This window comes from Anomaloglossus baeobatrachus, chromosome 8 (genome assembly GCF_048569485.1).
Source record: "Anomaloglossus baeobatrachus isolate aAnoBae1 chromosome 8, aAnoBae1.hap1, whole genome shotgun sequence".
Lineage (NCBI taxonomy): Eukaryota > Metazoa > Chordata > Amphibia > Anura > Aromobatidae > Anomaloglossus > Anomaloglossus baeobatrachus.
In genome coordinates, this window is record NC_134360.1 from 195,098,456 (window position 1) to 195,116,420 (window position 17,965).

At 42.7% G+C, this 17,965-nt stretch overlaps 1 protein-coding gene across 2 annotated transcripts in view; it reads right to left on the minus strand.

The window, feature by feature from the left end:
- Positions 1-17,965, minus strand: part of BCAR3 (BCAR3 adaptor protein, NSP family member) — a 143,774-nt gene that overhangs the window by 49,901 nt on the left and 75,908 nt on the right. The gene's annotated exons all lie outside the window — the stretch shown is intronic.

Below are 17,965 nucleotides of genomic sequence, written 5' to 3' on the forward strand. Positions count from 1 at the left end.
TGATTAGCTGGGTATATCACAAACAGTATCCTCGAGTCTCATCCGAGTGCTAGGCAGCCCATAAAACAAGCCACACGACTCTGTATACCATAACATGTAGTGAGAAAGAAAGCACACAACCCGCCATGTAGTGGAGGGGAAACTCTTCAAAAGGTAAAGCCCAATTTACAAGCATAATAGTTGAAATTTACTAACTAAAATGTGCCAGAATTCTGAAAATAGGTATCTTTACGCTGGTTTTGCACCCTCCACAAAGAGAAACGTTCCCCCTTAGAGCCTCAGTCAAAAGCTTCTCACCTAGCCAAATCATATCTCCTGCTTTGCACTGAGGAGAGGCAAACACCCCAGAACATGTGTCTGCAAATGGAGTTTCTGGCTTGGCTTCTAATCCTAAGGGGCACTTTGCACACTACAACATCGCAAGCCGATGCTTGCGATGCCGAGCGCGATAGTCCCCGCCCCCGTCGCAGCTGCGCTATCATGGTGATAGCTGCCGTAGCGAACATTATCGCTACGCCAGCTTCACATGCACTCACCTGCCCGGCAACGTCGCTCTGGCCGGCGAACCGCCTCCTTATTAAGGGGGCGGGTCGTGCGGCGTCATAGCGACGTCACACAGCAGGCGGCCAATAGAAGCGGAGGGGCGGAGATTAGCGGGACGTAAACATCCCGCCCACCTCCTTCCTTCCGCATAGCTGGCGCAAGCCGCAGGACACAGGTAGGAGATGTTCCTCGCTCCTGCGGCTTCACACACAGCGATGTGTGATACCCCTGGAATGAGGAACAACATCGTAACATCAGTCATTTCCAAATTCTGGAAATGACAGACGCTACACCGATGATACGATTACGACGATTTTGCGCTCGTTAATCATATCAAAAAGGCTTTACACACTACGATATCGCCTGCGACGCCGGAAGTGCATCACTTTCAATTTGACCCCACCGACATCGCACCTGCGATGTCGTAGTGTGCAAAGTGCCCCTTAGTCTTTCATTAATGGGTCGAGATTGATTTTTACGATTGCTATATCTAAAAGGTGGCTCTAGGGTTCAAGTCATTTTCCTCGCTGGAGAGGCTATTTGCATATGGAAATATGTTAACCAGAGCCTGGAACAGTCAATGGAGTTTGCAGGATTCAGGAACAGTAGCCCAAAATTATTTCCTATAACCCAGGGTTTCATCTTTTGGCTTCATTTGATACTCCAGATGAAGCTATAAGGCGAAACCCTGAATTTTTCTTGTGCAGTGCATGGCACTGTAAGGACACTAGTAAATCTGCCCATTTGTTATAGATATGGGCAATAAAGATAGAAGCTATTGGTAAAACTTCAAAATATGCAACAACTATCAACCTGGGATGCATTCTATGTATAGTCAGAATTTCAGTCCTTTTATTAGACCATCACTTCAAAGAAACAAATATCACAATGATATTAATGTGTGTAAGAAATTCTGATGTATTAACTATTTCATTGCACATATCAAAGTAGAGCAGTTTAAAACAAAAAAAAAACAAAAACAACCTTCCAGAATATTCATCATAGTTGTATTGCAGTTTGAGACGGTAGAACTAAGGTCTTCTTTAGTGATGTTAAGTCTTAATGTTTTGACCACACTGAGATGCTGCATGGTGAATAGAGTCACCATAAAGAGAGTATCTAGCAATCCTAAAAATATATATAAAACAAAAAATATTTAATTAAGACTTTAAAATCCACCGACAGATGACACGTTTTGGATAAAAAAAGATCCTTAGTCATATATGATATGCCTTTGGCTATGTGCTCACAATAAGGGCTCACAACGTTTTTTACGCAGTGTGTCGATGGGTCCTAAATGCTGTGTTGTACAGTACAAGCACAGTGGATGATGGGATTTCTAGAATACCCTTGCCCACTGTGCTCCTGCTTCCCCGCAACGTAAACTGACATATGGTGCGGCTTCCCGAGCCGTAGCATGTCAATTTATTGCTGTGGAGTCGCGAGTGTTCTCCGCAGGAAGAACAGAGAGCGGCCTGAACCCTGATCGTGGGCATAGGCAGCTGCGGTCTCCTGAGGAGAGCACTGACGGTCCCGCAGGAAAGGACACACTGTGTCCAGGACGCAGCATGCCCGGATCCTGGGTATGTACCCTAAGGATCCTTTTTGATCCAAAACGCGTCATCTGACTATGCATTTTAATCTATTTTTCTGATCATCATGGATTTTAAAGTGTGAAATAAATATTTTTTGTATAATATATATATATATATATATATATATATATATATATATATATATATAAAGCTGAATGTGTGTGTGTGTGTGTGTGTGTGTGTGTGTGTGTGTGTGTGTGTGTGTGTGTGTGTGTATGTGTGTGTGTATGTCTGGGATTGGCATCTGCACCGTCGCAGTTACAGCCACAAAATTTTGCACACTCACACGTCTGGACCCAGAGAGCGTCATAGGCTATGTTTTGAGGGGAAATTTTAACCCTGTACTTTACAGTTATTCGACAAAAAACCTGCCTCCATTAAAGCGAATGGGGATGGGAGCCACAGTGCAGCCAGAACTTCAGAAGAATGCGCAGCCACGCCCTTATATGTAATGTTGGCGTGTCACAATGCAGCCAGGGAAAGAGACAGACACAGACAGGGTAAGAAACAGACATAGACAGGGTAAGAGACAGACACAAAGAGACAAACACAGACAAAGACAGACTGACAGGGAAAGAGACAGACACAGACAAAGAGACAGACACAGGGAAACAGACATACATGGAAAGAAAGGGAAAGAGACAGACAGGGTAAGAGACAGACAAAGACAGGTAAAGAGACAAAGAGACAAACTCAGGGAAAGAGACAGAGGGAAAGAGACAAACAGGGAAAGAGAGGGAAAGAGACAGACAGGGAAAGTGACAGAGATAGATAGACAGGGAAAGAGATAGATAGACAGGGAAAGAGATTGAGACAGACGGAGAAAGAGACAGAGACAGACAGGGAAAGAGACAGACAGACAAAGAGATAGAGAGAGAGACAGAGAGATATATACAGAGGGGGAGACAGACAGAGAATGGGAGAGAAACAGAGAGACAGTTACTATCCCGGACGTTAATACATTCTATTTATACATTCTATCCCGGGAATGTTAATACATTCTATTTTGATAACAAGTTATAAACCCGGGCGAAGCCGGGTAGTACAGCTAGTATATATTATTATATATATATACACATACACACACACACACACACACACACATATACATACATACATACATACATACATACATACATACATAGCATATGTGTGTTTATTGACGGAGGGGGGGCATTAATGAATAGTCTCTTTGTTGTGGATCTTGGTTCCCCTGATTACCAGCAGGAGCACATTTACATGCAATGATTCCTGTCCCTGCCTGGACCTGGATATATTGGTACACCTGTGGGGGTTTTTTTTATCCTGATGAAGGAGCTGTGCCTCCGAAACATGTAGAAATAAAATATCACATCCTGCAAATACTTCTGTTTCTTCTTCACAGCAGTTTTTAACCCTTTCCCTTCCAGCAACTATTGATGGACCGAGATACTCGACAGTGGATCGGCCGATAACTACTTTTTTTTTCTTTCTTCCAATCCATGGTAAATAGCGTGTCTGCACACTTCTACAAACATTCGGGGGTTGTTTACCTTCAACAAACACCCCAGAAACGTAGCATAGGTATATGGATGCTCAATCCACAATGCAGCATCTCAGAGTGGTGAAAATATGAAGATTTAATATCATTAAAGTTCACCTTAAACTACTGCAACACGCCCTCAGTGAATATGGTGAAAGTTTTATTTGTAAACTGTTGCACTTAGATATGTGGAATAAAATATTTAATACGTTAGAATTTTTTATATGCATTGAAAAGGCACTGTGGCAAGCGTTTCTTTGACGTGATGGTCTATTGATAAAACCAGAATTGTGGCCCAGTACAGTAATGGTCCATAGGCCTTCCAGATCCTACATACAGAATTTCTATTTCTACATAAAGCAAACATAAGGTTTTTTCCGGCCTCCTGGTGCCCGCTAATCAGCCACTCTCTCACCAATCCAGCTCTCTTGTGTGCAGCCATTTATTATGAGAGAATGTAATGTTTACTGATTAAAAGGAGAAAGTCATAATCACAGTCATTGGGGGAATTTATGTGGTTGAAAATGAAGTGTCATGGGACTTTGTTTTCATGAATACCATTTCTAAGGATATCATTAGCCTGGGAAACCTAGAACAACAGTACTTCAACAGCCTGTCTGCTGCCAGAATGATGCATGGAAACTTCTGTCTTCAGGAATTTTGTGTAAACAGCAGTGATTAACACATGAACCAACAACAGAGGTCCCGGCTATAGTGTTCCCAGCCCTAGAAATCACTAATTTATGACAAATCCCTATTAAACTGAACACATGAAAGTAGTTAGATTGTGGCGTACGATAGAAATATGCAAACACTCAGGGCGGGAGTTGTGTTTATATGGGAAACTGGGACACAATGCTGGATCCATTGTATGATGGGACCAGGAGCGTCAGCAGACCGTATTGATTTATAGTGTAGTCCGCCATATTTGTTGGGTTCTCTATCATGATAACATGGAATGGTCTTCTTGACGAATTTACAAAGTCTGTGACAAAAGGAGTCTCCAACACAGATGTGAACACAGTTTTAAACTCCAGGCAGATAGAAGACCAAGGAACAAAAATACAGAAAAAGGTAGGGTGCAGAGTCTATAGTGACAATAGCTAGATGGGAGATGGAGATAGATACAGCCTGGCCCTAATTAGGCCCTAATTGGTCTCTCCTTATCTAGCAATGGAGGGTATGACGCCCTAGGATATGTTGAGATCACGCACTTTTAATTTTGCCTGTGGCCCTCCTGTTCTCACCTCTGCTCAAAAGAAAGGCTTTCCAGTAGTCTAAACCTAAGTCCATATGCATTGAAGAACACAGGCTGCGGCACATGGCAACCAACAGTCTGATGATGCATTTACAGAGTAATTTGAAATAGAGCGGCTATTCGGAAGCGTTTCCATCAATAAACCCAAAAATTGGAGTTAAATCAATGTTGCAATTAACTCTTTAAAGTGGCTCCAAAGATCGGGCTTTACACTGATTAGTTTCTTTGGTTCATCCAATAAAACATCCGCACCTCAGCAGTTGTAAAACAAAACAAGCGACAGGTGTCACCCCCGCGTACAGGGTCCAGCAAAATGTCACCAAGTACTAGCAACTCTGAATAAACACTATAAACTTTGAAGAGAAATTTGGTACCAAAATGTCAAGGTCGATCCAAAACGGGTCTTTTTTTTTTTTTTTGCAATGAAATATAATTATTAACACTTATTTCCTGGTTATGACAACAAGTATTAACATCACGGGTATGTAAAATTTGTGTTTATGAAAATTTTTTCAAATACAATGACCGATTTCTAGATTTTCTTATGCCCCATGGATTTTGCACAAAACGGTTGTGAAATTACACACAAGCGAGATGAATGAGAGACATCTTTATTGTAGCTAAAAATGTACACAATATTCATATTATATATATATATATATATATATATATATATATATATATATTATATATATATATATATATATATAGTAGGTGAGAAATGCCGGGCACAGCTGATCCAGCGCCGGCGCTGCACAACCTCACCTCCCCTCACCACCTGTATCCCTGATTTGAGCATGGATTAAAGATTTGTATCTATCCAGATCCTTGTGGAGTGCGACCCTTTCTGCTTATTTTCTGGAGATTATATAACATTCATTCTGCAACCTTATTGGAATTAATTATTCCGCCTTTTCCTTTTCTCTTATAACTGGCTGTGGATCTTCTCTGTGAAGCGTCCAGCAGTCGTTCCCCATCATGTTCACATTCCATCTACTTCAGTATTGTCGTTGTTTCTCTTTGATATCCTGATGAAATCTTTCTCCTTGCTTTTCACTAACAGCACCGAGGTTTTCAGGAAAGTCGTCTAAATGGGAATGTAAAAAATGTAACTTCACATTCATCAGACAACCCAAGACTTTGTAATGTTTCAGAGTGTTCTCCACAATGGACCTAAATTTTGGATCTTTGTTGTTACCTAGAACCTTTTTCACGACTTCTTTAAAAGAATCCCAATCTCATTTTTCAACAGCTTTCATTTTTGCTTTGTATTTGTTGTCCTTTATGAGTTTCCAAATATCTGGACACATAATAATGCCTTCATTCAGTTTTGCTTCGGACAGTCCATGAAACTTGGTACACCGGTGCCTAAAAGTCTCTCCTTTAGGCCCCCCTTCACGTATGTTGCTGTTTTTATACGTACCAGAATCACGGACATACGCAGACCCATTAAAATCAATGGGTCTGCGCACACATCAGTGATTTCTCACTGCCGTGTTTCCGTGCAGCATACATGTGTGTCTGTGTGCTCCGCATGGAGACAAGTTTGTTTTTTCTTTTCTGTTTTCACTGATGTCCCATGGACCACACTATGGTATGATCCGTGAAACATGCACCAGAAACATATCACGGACATTTAAAAAAAAAAGCTTTTTTAACTCCCCTTCTCCAGCGATGCTTTCTCCGGCCACTGCTCTCTCCTGCTGGCCGGCTCATTATGCTCATGCATATGCAGTTATACACTGCACAGCCGACCCAAAAGTAGCTGCAGCAATGAGAGACACAGCGGCCGGACACAGAAAAGCAGGAGACTTCAGCACCATCGAGAGCAGCGGCATGGACAGGTGAGTATGATCTCCGTGTATTATCACGGATAGCATATGGAAATCACACGTCTGCCATAATCACGGCACACGGAAGGACATACGCCCCTTTATTACGTCAATGAAAAATGTCTGTGCTTTTCAGTGACGTGTGAAAGAGGCCTTAGGTAGAGATTTCACAAACTGATTCACCAGTCCAAGCTTAATATGGAGTGGTGGCAGGAGAACTTCAATGGGATCAACTAAACTTTCAGCTAGGTTGTTGAGTTCAGGTTGCAAAGATGTTCTTCTTGGCCAATTGTTTGAGTCCAATCCTGTGTATCCTCATCGCTGCTAAGAACCAAAGAGAGAACTTGGAGGCCATCACATATTGACCATCCAAAGAATGCAGACTGAAAACAAAGCGTCAAAAAAACCCTCAAAGAAACGACCTAAAAAAACCTACACAAGATTCTTCAGGAAAAAAAAAAAACAAAAACAAAACCCAAAACTCTAGTTTCCTGAAGAGCTGAAGAGTCTTCTACTTTAAAAACTGGGCAGATTTGCTCAAGTTTAAAGGACACTACTATTGATCTATAGTGTGAACACCACCTAAGAAAATGATGAAATTCTGAACTTAACATGAGGAAAACTGAAAGCCTGATCTGTGATTTTCCTTCTTTTGATGGAATGTTTGATATTTCCTTTGATTCCCAATCGTGATCTGTTTGGGGCAACTTGTTCCTTGACATGCACAGGACACGCTGAAAGAAGAGCTAGGGAAACATCAAAGCACAATGATGGTTTTGTGAAGTGAAATTGCCGCTCACAAGTCATTCAAATTGTGTTTATGACCCATAAATAGATCAATGGAGAAGATAAGTATGAATGAATGATTTTTTTTATAATGTTGCAAGTCAAATAATTTGCAAAGAACCATTCATATGGACAAAAAAAAAGGGCTCCACTAATATCTTTATCTTCTAAGGGGATGTTTAGAAGACTCAATATACAGTGATATAATAATCTTCTTGACAGACATGGCCTTACAATCCGGTTCTGCTCCCACAGTTCTACTTGGGTGCTTTTCCTGTCTAGCCCTTGCCCTGGGAATTAACCTTCCAGCAGCCAGGTATAAACCTGTACTTTTCCCAGTTTCTTGGCTTTACGGCTTACCGTGTCCTTTACCATCTAGGATGGTGTCTAGGGTGCCCAACATGAAGAGAGCCTTAAGGGTGCTTTACACGCAGCAACATTACTAACGATATATCGTCGGGGTCACGTCGTTAACAACGCCGGATGTGCGTCACTAGCGACATCGCAGCGTGTGACACCAAGGAGCGACAATCAACAATCGCAAAAACGTCAAAAATCGTTGATCGTTGACACGTCGCTCCTTTTCATAATATCGTTGGTGGGGGATGCCGCTGGTTGTTCGTCGTTCCTGCGGCAGCACACATCGCTGTGTGTGACCCCGCAGAAACAACGAACATCTCCTTACCTTCGTCCACCGGCAATGAGGAAGGAAGGAGGTGGGCGGCGTGTTCCGGCCGCTCATCTCCGCCCCTCATCTTCTATTGGACGGCCGTTTTGTGACGTCGCTGTGACACCGAACGTCCAACCCCCTTGAAGGAGGGATTGTTCGGTGTCTCCAGCGACGTTGCAGAACAGGTATGTGTGTGTGATGCTGCCGTAGTGAAATTGTTCACTGCGGCAGCGATCAGCACATATCGCACCAACAAAGGGGGCGGGTGCTATCGCCCACGACATCGCTAGCAATCGCTAGCGATGTTGCAGCGTGTAAAGCACGCTTTAGGCTCAGGACACAATGGAGAAGACCTCCCGATTCTCTGACGGACGCCACACCAGGGATCGTCCACACATCAGGAACCTCTCTGCAGAATTACCCTGTTCCTGGCCTGTCTAACTATCTGACTCTCTGTCGCTCCTCCCTCTGTGCTCCAAGTCTACTAGGATACCAAAGTATCTATCTCTGGGTCTGCTGCACCTGCATATGACTCTTCCTATTACTAACAAACTATCTACTTTATATTATATCATTTTTAGCATTCTTACCTTACTCTAACTTCTATCTGCTAACATTCCTATGCTCTACATTATATGGTTATGCATTAGTCATATATGTAATACCAATTATATACTAAAACACAGCATGTCGGGTAGGTAGTTGCTATCTACTTACCTGCCACAATATAGCCCAATAGTGAAATAACAAAAAATAAGTAAAATAAGTCGGAAAATCCCTTTAAACGAGGGGTACCAACTATTTTGACCACGTGTGTACATGTACAAAGCTTTGAAGGAACTCGGCAGGGAGATTGTTCAAAACATCTTGGCGAACTAACCACTAATCTTCTGTGTATGAGGCTTCTGCAAATCCTTCTTACCGTTCATGTAATCCCACACAGACTTGATAACATTGAGAACAGTGCTCTTTAGGAAGACTTATTTCCATGATCTTTTTTATTCTTTATCCTGAAGATAGTTTTTAATGACATTGGCTGTATATTCGGGGCCATTGTCCTGCTGCAGAATACATTTAATGCCAATCAGACTTCTCCCTGATGGTATTGCATGATGGATAAATATCTTCCTGTATTTCTCAGCATGAAGGACACCATTATTCTGGAGAAAATTCTCAACTACATTTGCTGAAATGCAGCCCTAAACTTCAAGGACCCCCCCCCCAAAGAAACTTCACTGTTACCTACAGACAATTACACAGGTCTGTAAGGGTAAAATTGTTTACAAGTACAGGTGATTTTTTTTTACATACTTTTGATTGCTGAATACAGTAAAAATATTGAAAAAATTCCAACACATAGTGTTTTTACAAACAATGAGTCCATAGGCCCAACAAGCCACAGGTTTTTTTTCACAGCTCAATTTAAGTGATTTGGTCATGTGTGGTGGAGAGCACGGGGCAGGCAGCGGTCGTAGTCGTGGTAGCAGGGGACGACAGGTCACAGTACAGCCCGTCATCAACCCCTCGCCTCACCGTTGCCGCACCACACACAGAAGAACTTCGTAATCGTTCAGGCGACATCACATTCATATCCATAGGAAATAAAGTCCAGCAACAGTCTCTTCTCAAAAACAAAGCAACTTTATTTTCCTTGGTCTACAGCAACATCTTGGTCCGCTCCTAGCCGGTACCGTTATTCTTCCCATAGGGGTTCCTTACAATTTCACTTCCATATATAATTTTGCAGCAATCCGTATCACCGGCACCTGGGTACCCTATGTCATCTCCAGGCCTCTCATTCCAGACTACACTTCATTCTAGCACCGGGGGGGGGTGTCCGCCACTGAACAGGCTATCCCGACTGTGCCCAGGCCATCCAGACCTACCCTTCTGCCTGAGGGCACACTGACTTTTCCGTGAGTGTGGAATTCATTGAGTTTCAGCAAGTAGATACCTACGACAGGACCCTCGATCGTCCGACTATACCCCTCTCCGTGGGGGACGTGGTCCTCCACACCGTAGAACATTAGTGTGCCGGGTACAGATGCAGGGGTGGGCCTAACCCTTAACCCCACGTACACATGGAAATGGATCACATGGATACTACACATGGACATGGATCTTTTCAAATATTCAGCAGAACATTTAGACTATAGACCAAAGGAAAAGAACCTGCTAGCTCCTGGTACCTATTTTCATTGTATGGAAGAGAAAAGGAGTTTCTTGCATACTTTTCCCAAGACGGTGCTCTAGTGTATTGCAGTGATGTTCTTGGGCTGATGGAAAAACGTAACATTGATTACAATGTGAGCGAGTGGAGCCTCTTTATTGATTCATCCCAAAAAATGTCTGAAAGATGCTACTACACAATAGCGAGTATGCTTAAGTATCTGTAGTGCATTCTGTGTACTTGAAGGAAAGCTATGAGAATTTAGACTTTAGTCTCAAGAAACATAACTATGAGGATCAAGGATGGTCAATATATGGTGACCTGCTAATTTTCTCTTTGTTACTTGGGCAGCAAGAAGGATACATGAAATACCCATGCTTTTTGTGTGAATGGGACAGCCGGGAGTAGGATTCATCACTGGAACCAAAAAAGATGACCAACGAGAATATCAAGTGGAAAGTTTAGCTGATCCCACTAAAGTTCTCCTTCCACCACTCCACATTAAGCTTGGCCTGATGAAGCAGTTTGTGAAGGCTCTATCGAAATAAGGAGAGACTTTCAAATACCTGTGTACCAAGTTTTAGGGACTGGCCAAAGCAAAAACTGAAGAAAGGCATTTTTTAAAGGTCTGGATATTTTGAAACTCATGGATGACGTGTTTAAAAACAAAAATTGAAGCTGTTGAGAAAAGGGCGTGGGGTTCTTTTAAAGAAGTTGTGAAGAAATTTCTAGGTAACAAAAAAAGATCCAAAGTCTAAGTCCATCGTGGAGAACATGCTGAAATGTTTCAAAGCCTTGGGTTGTCTGATGATTTTGAAGTCACATTTTTTACATTCCCACTTGGACTTTCCTGAAAACCTCAGTGCAGTTAGTAAAGAGCAAGGAGAAAGATTTCATCAGGATATCAAGGAGATTGAACAACTATACAAAAGGTAGAAGGAAAGTGAACATTATGAGGGACGACTGCTGGATGCTTCACAGAGAAGACCTGCAGGTCATCTATAAGAGAAAAGGAATCAAGAGACATTTTGAAGAGAAAAGGAAAAGGCGCAAGAATACAGTAAAGGTTTTTCTTGTACATCTCACTTGTACGTAATTTCACAAGGGTTTTGTGCAAAATCCATACGTGAAGGTTAAAAAAAAAAGTTTGTTTTTCTTTTAAATCAGGGAATAAGAAAACATAAGAATCAGACATTGAATTTTAAATGATTTTCATAAACCCACATTGTTCATGCCTATGTTTTCGTTCTGTTCTTCAGCCCATCGGTGAACAAACTGCCTTTTGTTATAAATTTTTCACATTTTTACTCATTAGTACAGAGCACCTGCTGCCATGTTTCTTCACTCCAGTTCCTGTGTTTAGTTACGGTACTTGTTTCCATGTTGAAGGTATAGTTTTTGTCTGCAATCTTCTGGGCAGACTTCTCCAGTTGATCAAGTTTTATTCTGCGTTCACACTATGCAAGTGTATCAAGGCATTGATTCCCCTGGATTAGTCCTACTTCCTACCCTTTAAAGAAGTTATCCACTACTATAACTCATATTTTTTTATTCATCAATAGTGCCATTATATGCCACTACATACATCCATACTCTTATTATAGAAGTCTAAACATTTTATCATCCAGATAGTATCACTTGGTGTCTGCCAGCAGCAGATCTGATGTTTACATCAAACCTTTCTCTCGCCTGGCTTACTGTGCTGTGTTCCTACAATTTCCATCAAGCAATGAAGTAGCCTGTGATCCAGCACTTAGCTCTCCACCTCCTTTCTCCAGCCTGTGCTGCTGGAGATATTGGGAGATACCAAGTGTCAGAGCAGCGCAGGGTAAGGCAATTGCAAGATGACCAGTACAGGTCTGTCACTGTTTGTTATACAAATTTTGCCACTTTTAGCTGTCCACGTCATTGTTTGGATTACCTAAACCCTTTGCTAGTAAAATGCTGCAATCTGAATTTCAAAAGCAAAAAGGTATCAGCACCTGCTGTTACTGCTGAATGAAACTGTCAGCTCAGCTGGTGAGGCAGTCTATTTGTGATGCAATCCAAAACATCTACATCCACTATTAGGAGTTGGTTTCATTGCGCATTACAAGGGTTGCAGAACACTGAGCACATGGATGCAATTTGCAAGGAGCCAACAGTGACGTCACTATGCTAGTCCTCCTGAGAAATTTTGACTAGGCCTAAGAGATTTGGGCTAGTCCTGAGAGATTCGCAGACTAAATCTTGATTTTGAAGGTTTATGGAGAACACAAAGCCAAAGGAAGATAGAATTCAGAAGTAGCATGGAATAGAACCATGGAGGCGGACTATGGGGCTCGGGCAGCTGACCGTTCCCTTTAAACAACAGCTCATTCACCATGTCTTTTCCTACCCTGTCATAATACTGTTCTAAACAGGAAAAGAGCAGAACAAGTGACCTTACTGAGGTCATCGCTTCACAAGGAGCAATAAACGAATGCACATCACAGGAACAAGCTGCACTGACACAAGAAATAATGAAGGACCTTATCTACCAGCCCATATCTTAGGCCAATATAGCAAATGCACTGGCTGTTACATGAAATGAATACACTGTGCCTGGGACTATTTTTGATGCAATGATTCATAGACTTCATCTGTGTAATGAAAATATTAACCCCCCGACTGCCATGAGACACTGTATACTGCTGCCAAAAATACCCCAAATTACATTAAACCCATTTCTGCAGTTCACAGACAGTAACAAGAAGAGTCTATGAGACCGGTTATTTATACTTCATGTCGTGGAACACTTCATATTAGATAAAAAATGCAGAAATGTATCATCAGACACCCTGTATAGTGACCCACTTCATGAGCGGACACTGCGTCCATTCACACAGCAGATACTTGACATCTGTAGGAAATGGGCCTGTAAACACTGATGAACCCTGCTGATTTTACAGATATAGATGTTTCATGGCTGGGGACTAAAATACATGAAGGGAGAACAAGGACACTTTTTCTGGCAAGCCATTTCCGCAAGAAATAGCAGAATGAAAAAATACAATTATTTAAGAGAAATAAAACATTTTACTTTTACTTAATGATCAGTCTTTGCAAAGTTATGAATATTAGTAATATACTCCATTGCCTTAATCTTGCTTAATTTTCTATAAAACTCTATGATGAAAATGCTGTTTTATCTGCCTTGTTCATGCACTTAGAACCGATGATTTGAACTGCAGGTCTAAGAAATATCCCTATTAGAGCCTCTCTGCTCCCCTGCTCCATACTCAGACAGCATCTACCATGGGGGGGGGAGAGAAACTCACACAGGAGGGAGTAGTATGGACACTTGCTACTAGGTCTGCAGTTCAAATCAGCTACTCTAAATGCATGAACAAGGCAGTAGAAACAACACTTTCAGCATAGAATTCGGGAAAATGATAAATAAGTTAATAGAATATATTATAAAAAATCCTAACTTTATAAAGATATCAATAATAAACTAAAAAAAATGTTTAAATATTGGAAATCTCTTCTGTTATCAGCACATATGTCTTTAACAGTAGAACTACTGGACTCGTGACACCTATATAGAAATACATAGTGCAAAGTAGTCAAAATGACTACCTCAGTAGTTCTAGTGTTAAGGAGAACTTATTACCACCACTGAAATGTTGGTGCTTGACGGACAACATCTTTGTCTGATGTTGCACAGCATAGAGGCTGCCAGTCAAGCAAGAAGAGGTCCTGGGCAGGGAATAGAGCTGGCGTGACACAGGCTTCAGATCTACAAATAGCTCTTTAGCCTAATTTGCATATCTATTCAAATGCCAATTCTCACTAATGAGGAACAGACTATCCTTGTAAAGATATTGCTGGACTTTTTTTGAAAGAGCTACATGCACATATAAATAGGTTGGAGGGGAAACTCCGCTGATAGATTCCCTTTAAAAGCTGTCACCAGATTTGGTGACTATAAGCTGTGGCCACCACCACTGAGCTCTTATATACAGTATTCCAGAATACTGTATATAAGAACCCAGGCTGCTTTGTATATAGTGTAAAAAACACTTTTTATACTCACCTGCAGGGCGGTCCTGTCCGATGTCTGTCGCTACACTCCGGTCTGGCACCTCCTCTCTCTGGTCCGGCACCTACTCTTTGCTGTGATCTCCATCCTCCTCCTTTCCAGGCCAGGCTGACATGGCGGTTCTGCGCAGGCGCACTGTAATCTGTAATCTGCACTGTGAGGGCAGATCAAAGTACTGTAATGTGCAGGTGCGAGGAAAGGTCAGAGACCGTCCACGTATGCGCACTACAATACTTTGATTTGCCTTGAGCCGGGCAGATCAAAGTGAATCTGCGCAGGACCTCAATGCCAGCTGGTCTGGATGACGTAGGACGCGTCATGCACATGGGCCTCAGAAGGAAGACGGTGATCACCGCAGAGAGGAGGCGCTGGACCAGAGAGAGGAGGCGCCAGACCGGAGAGCACCGACAACCATCGGACTGGACCACCCCCTAGGTGAGAATTATAAAAGTGCTTTTCATGTTATACACTGCGGACTGGGCTCTTATATACAGTATTCTAGAATGCTGTATACAGTGTGTCCACCCATATCCAACATGTCACCTACCATATTGCACAACGTGCAGCAAGATACAGTATGCTGTCCAGAGTCCAGATGTGCATTGCAGCTGACGGTGGCCACTTTGAGCATCAAAGTTAATGAGCGCCATATGCGTGACCAGCATTCAATGTTTTGGGGAGGTCATGGGTTTCATATCATAGCATTTCTGTATGCAAGGTGTCGATTTGTATTGAATTGATGATGCCCTACAATTTTTTAATTCACTTTATTTCTCCATCTCGTTCAGTTTTCGAGATAAAAATGCTAACTCAGTTGTTTTCCACCAGGTGGCGCTATAGGTGGTTTCATTGCGTAGCGCATGGCTACTTTACTATACCTAGACACCACTTCTATGCCTATAGCTGCCACCGTTCTCAAGTTAATGGCGGTGGACAGGATATGGGTGGACACACTGTATAAGAGCTCACTGATGGTGGCCGCAGCTTATAGTGGACACATCTGGTGACCGTTTCCCTTTAAGCCTACCATTTTATCAGAATGCTCAGTGAAGCACAGAGTATTTAAGAATTAAAGTATTTATCTTGACTGAAGCTCTTACAGATGATAATAGTAAGTGAAAAATCTGAATGAAAAAAAAAACATGATAAAAGGCAGGTAGATAGAGGAAGACAGTAGTACAGTAAGGTTTCTGTAAAATGATTATTCCAAATTTATCCTGGGACATTCAGCCCAGTTTTAATAGTAAAAGATGGTGCCAAATTGTTTAGACGTGACATGACCTCATATTTTCTTGCTCATTTTGAGAATACAGTCAGCCATGTCAGGTCAGATCCCCAAGTACCAATTATCCGATATAACATCATAAGCTATGTATCACAGCAACGGGGTATATACATCATGTGTCATAAATTACAGGACCGTGACTTATAGGATCACGGCTGTATCATCGCTGGTTAATCACTCTCTGCATCAAAAAAGCACAGTTTCATGTTTCCACGATTTGGATTTCAAATGGATGTAAAACAGATGGCGGTTCAAATGCGGTCACTAAATTATGTAAGAAAAATTGCCATGAAAGGTTTCACAAGTAAAAAATTCTGATATTAGGGTGAAGTAATATTCATCACCAGCAGGGGGTGCTACGAGACTGCAGCTGTAGGAAACATTCCCATGTGGAACCCAGCGAACCATGAACTGTACTCTGCACAAAACCGGAGGAGGGAAAAGCAGGTTTATAGAGAAGAACTGGGAAAAGGGTTAATGGGAAATAGCCAGCTGTGAGAAAAATAGATTGATGTGGTCAGGAATCAGTATGCACTATATATAATATATTTTGGAACATGGTCCAACATCATTTCTCCGCACTTCATCATACAAGCTGATACACGGTTAGATTGGACAGAAACGGCTGCGTCTGTTAGTGCTGTTCCAGCTGTTATAAAGCGGCGTGTGGTGAGTCCACAGGGTCTGTCTGGGTTAGTGGCAGATTCTATTTGTTACATGGCTGGTGTGGGAAAGTGTGTGTCATGGCGAAAACAGTCACTAGTCAACTCACGTCACGAGATGAACTGATCTTTCAACATAAAAAAATAACATTACTATCAACAGATTTAGTAACAGTTTGCTACAAGTACAATGAAACAGTAGAAAACCACACAGATGTGCACTGCCCCATAAAGGGGTTGTTAAAAAAAGATTAATAGGTGAGAAATGACTGATCGTGGGGGTCTGACGCTGCTGGGACCTGCGCCGATCAGCAGAGCGGGAATATTTATTCACAATACAGTACTTTTATCACTACTATAAAATGGTGAGGCAGGTCTGCCGCCCAACTGCTGCTTCATTAATTTATGGCGCTGCCCGAAAAATCAGAGCGCAGCGCTTGGCTGTTGTGCGGTGTTTGGCATTGCAATCGCTGGATGTCATGGCCGTATCGGATTCTATTCACACTGCAAAGTCCGACAAACAGCCTGGGTTCCATTAGTTGCAAAACCTGTCGTAAGCGTCGGCTGTTGCTGGCTTCACTGCTCCCCAATACAGCAGGAGTTAATTCCTGCTGGCTTTTGATCATCTGCTGGAAGCTCACTCAGAGTGCCGATTACTATCTTCAGCTGCCTTCCCCCTTTATAAAGTTTTGGATTCTGAGGCTGAGTGCCGGATATAGCTTCTGCTACCTCGGTTCCTGTGGTTATCCAGTTCTATGGTGATCTACAAGTTGCGGTTCAGCATGGTGTGAATTCTCCAGCTGTGAATTTGCTCCTTTTGCGTTACTCCACAGTTCACATACTGTCCCTCCTGCAGTTTGCATAAGTTTTCGTTTACCCTTGTCTGTGTCTATTTGTAGGGTATTTGTTACTGGGCTTCCGGCCTGCTCCTTGGGTTGGGGAGTAATATCAGGGCTCAAACAGGAGACAGGGTCACGCTGGGGGCTCGAACCTGGCTACCATTGGGCCTACCTTTGAGATAAGGGTCAGCCTAGGAGCCCCTGATCCATCGGTACATACCCTATGACATTGGTGTGACACCCCTGGACTATCAGGTTGTCACAGGGTACTGCACAAACTGCCCTTCCGTGCGGTATTCCACCTCCCTCTTGGTTTTCGGTCCCTATGTTAACAGTGTTGCCTCCAACAGCAAATCAAGTCCTAGATACACCCTGCACCACACCCACCAGGCACACCAGTGGACGGCTTGAGTGAAATAGAGTCGCCCACCTGGGGGGGTCAGGGAGGGGAGGTGAGGAGTGTAGAGAGTAGAGAGAGAGAGGAAGTCGGGAGTAGTGGCTCCTGGAGAAGTTATCAAGGTTGCAGACAGTGGTCTGGACCTAGAGGAGTCGGACCCCCGGTCGCAGGGAATTGTGGCAAGGTGCCTGGACCTGTCGAGGAGGACAGCCGGCAGCCTAGCACTGTCACCGGTCCAGGACCGAAGACACGTCGGGGTACACGGACCCTAGGTCGGGGAGTAGCTTCAGGCAACCCGACAATTCACCTGAGGAGAACGGAGCCTTTATGATCTGTTCCCACC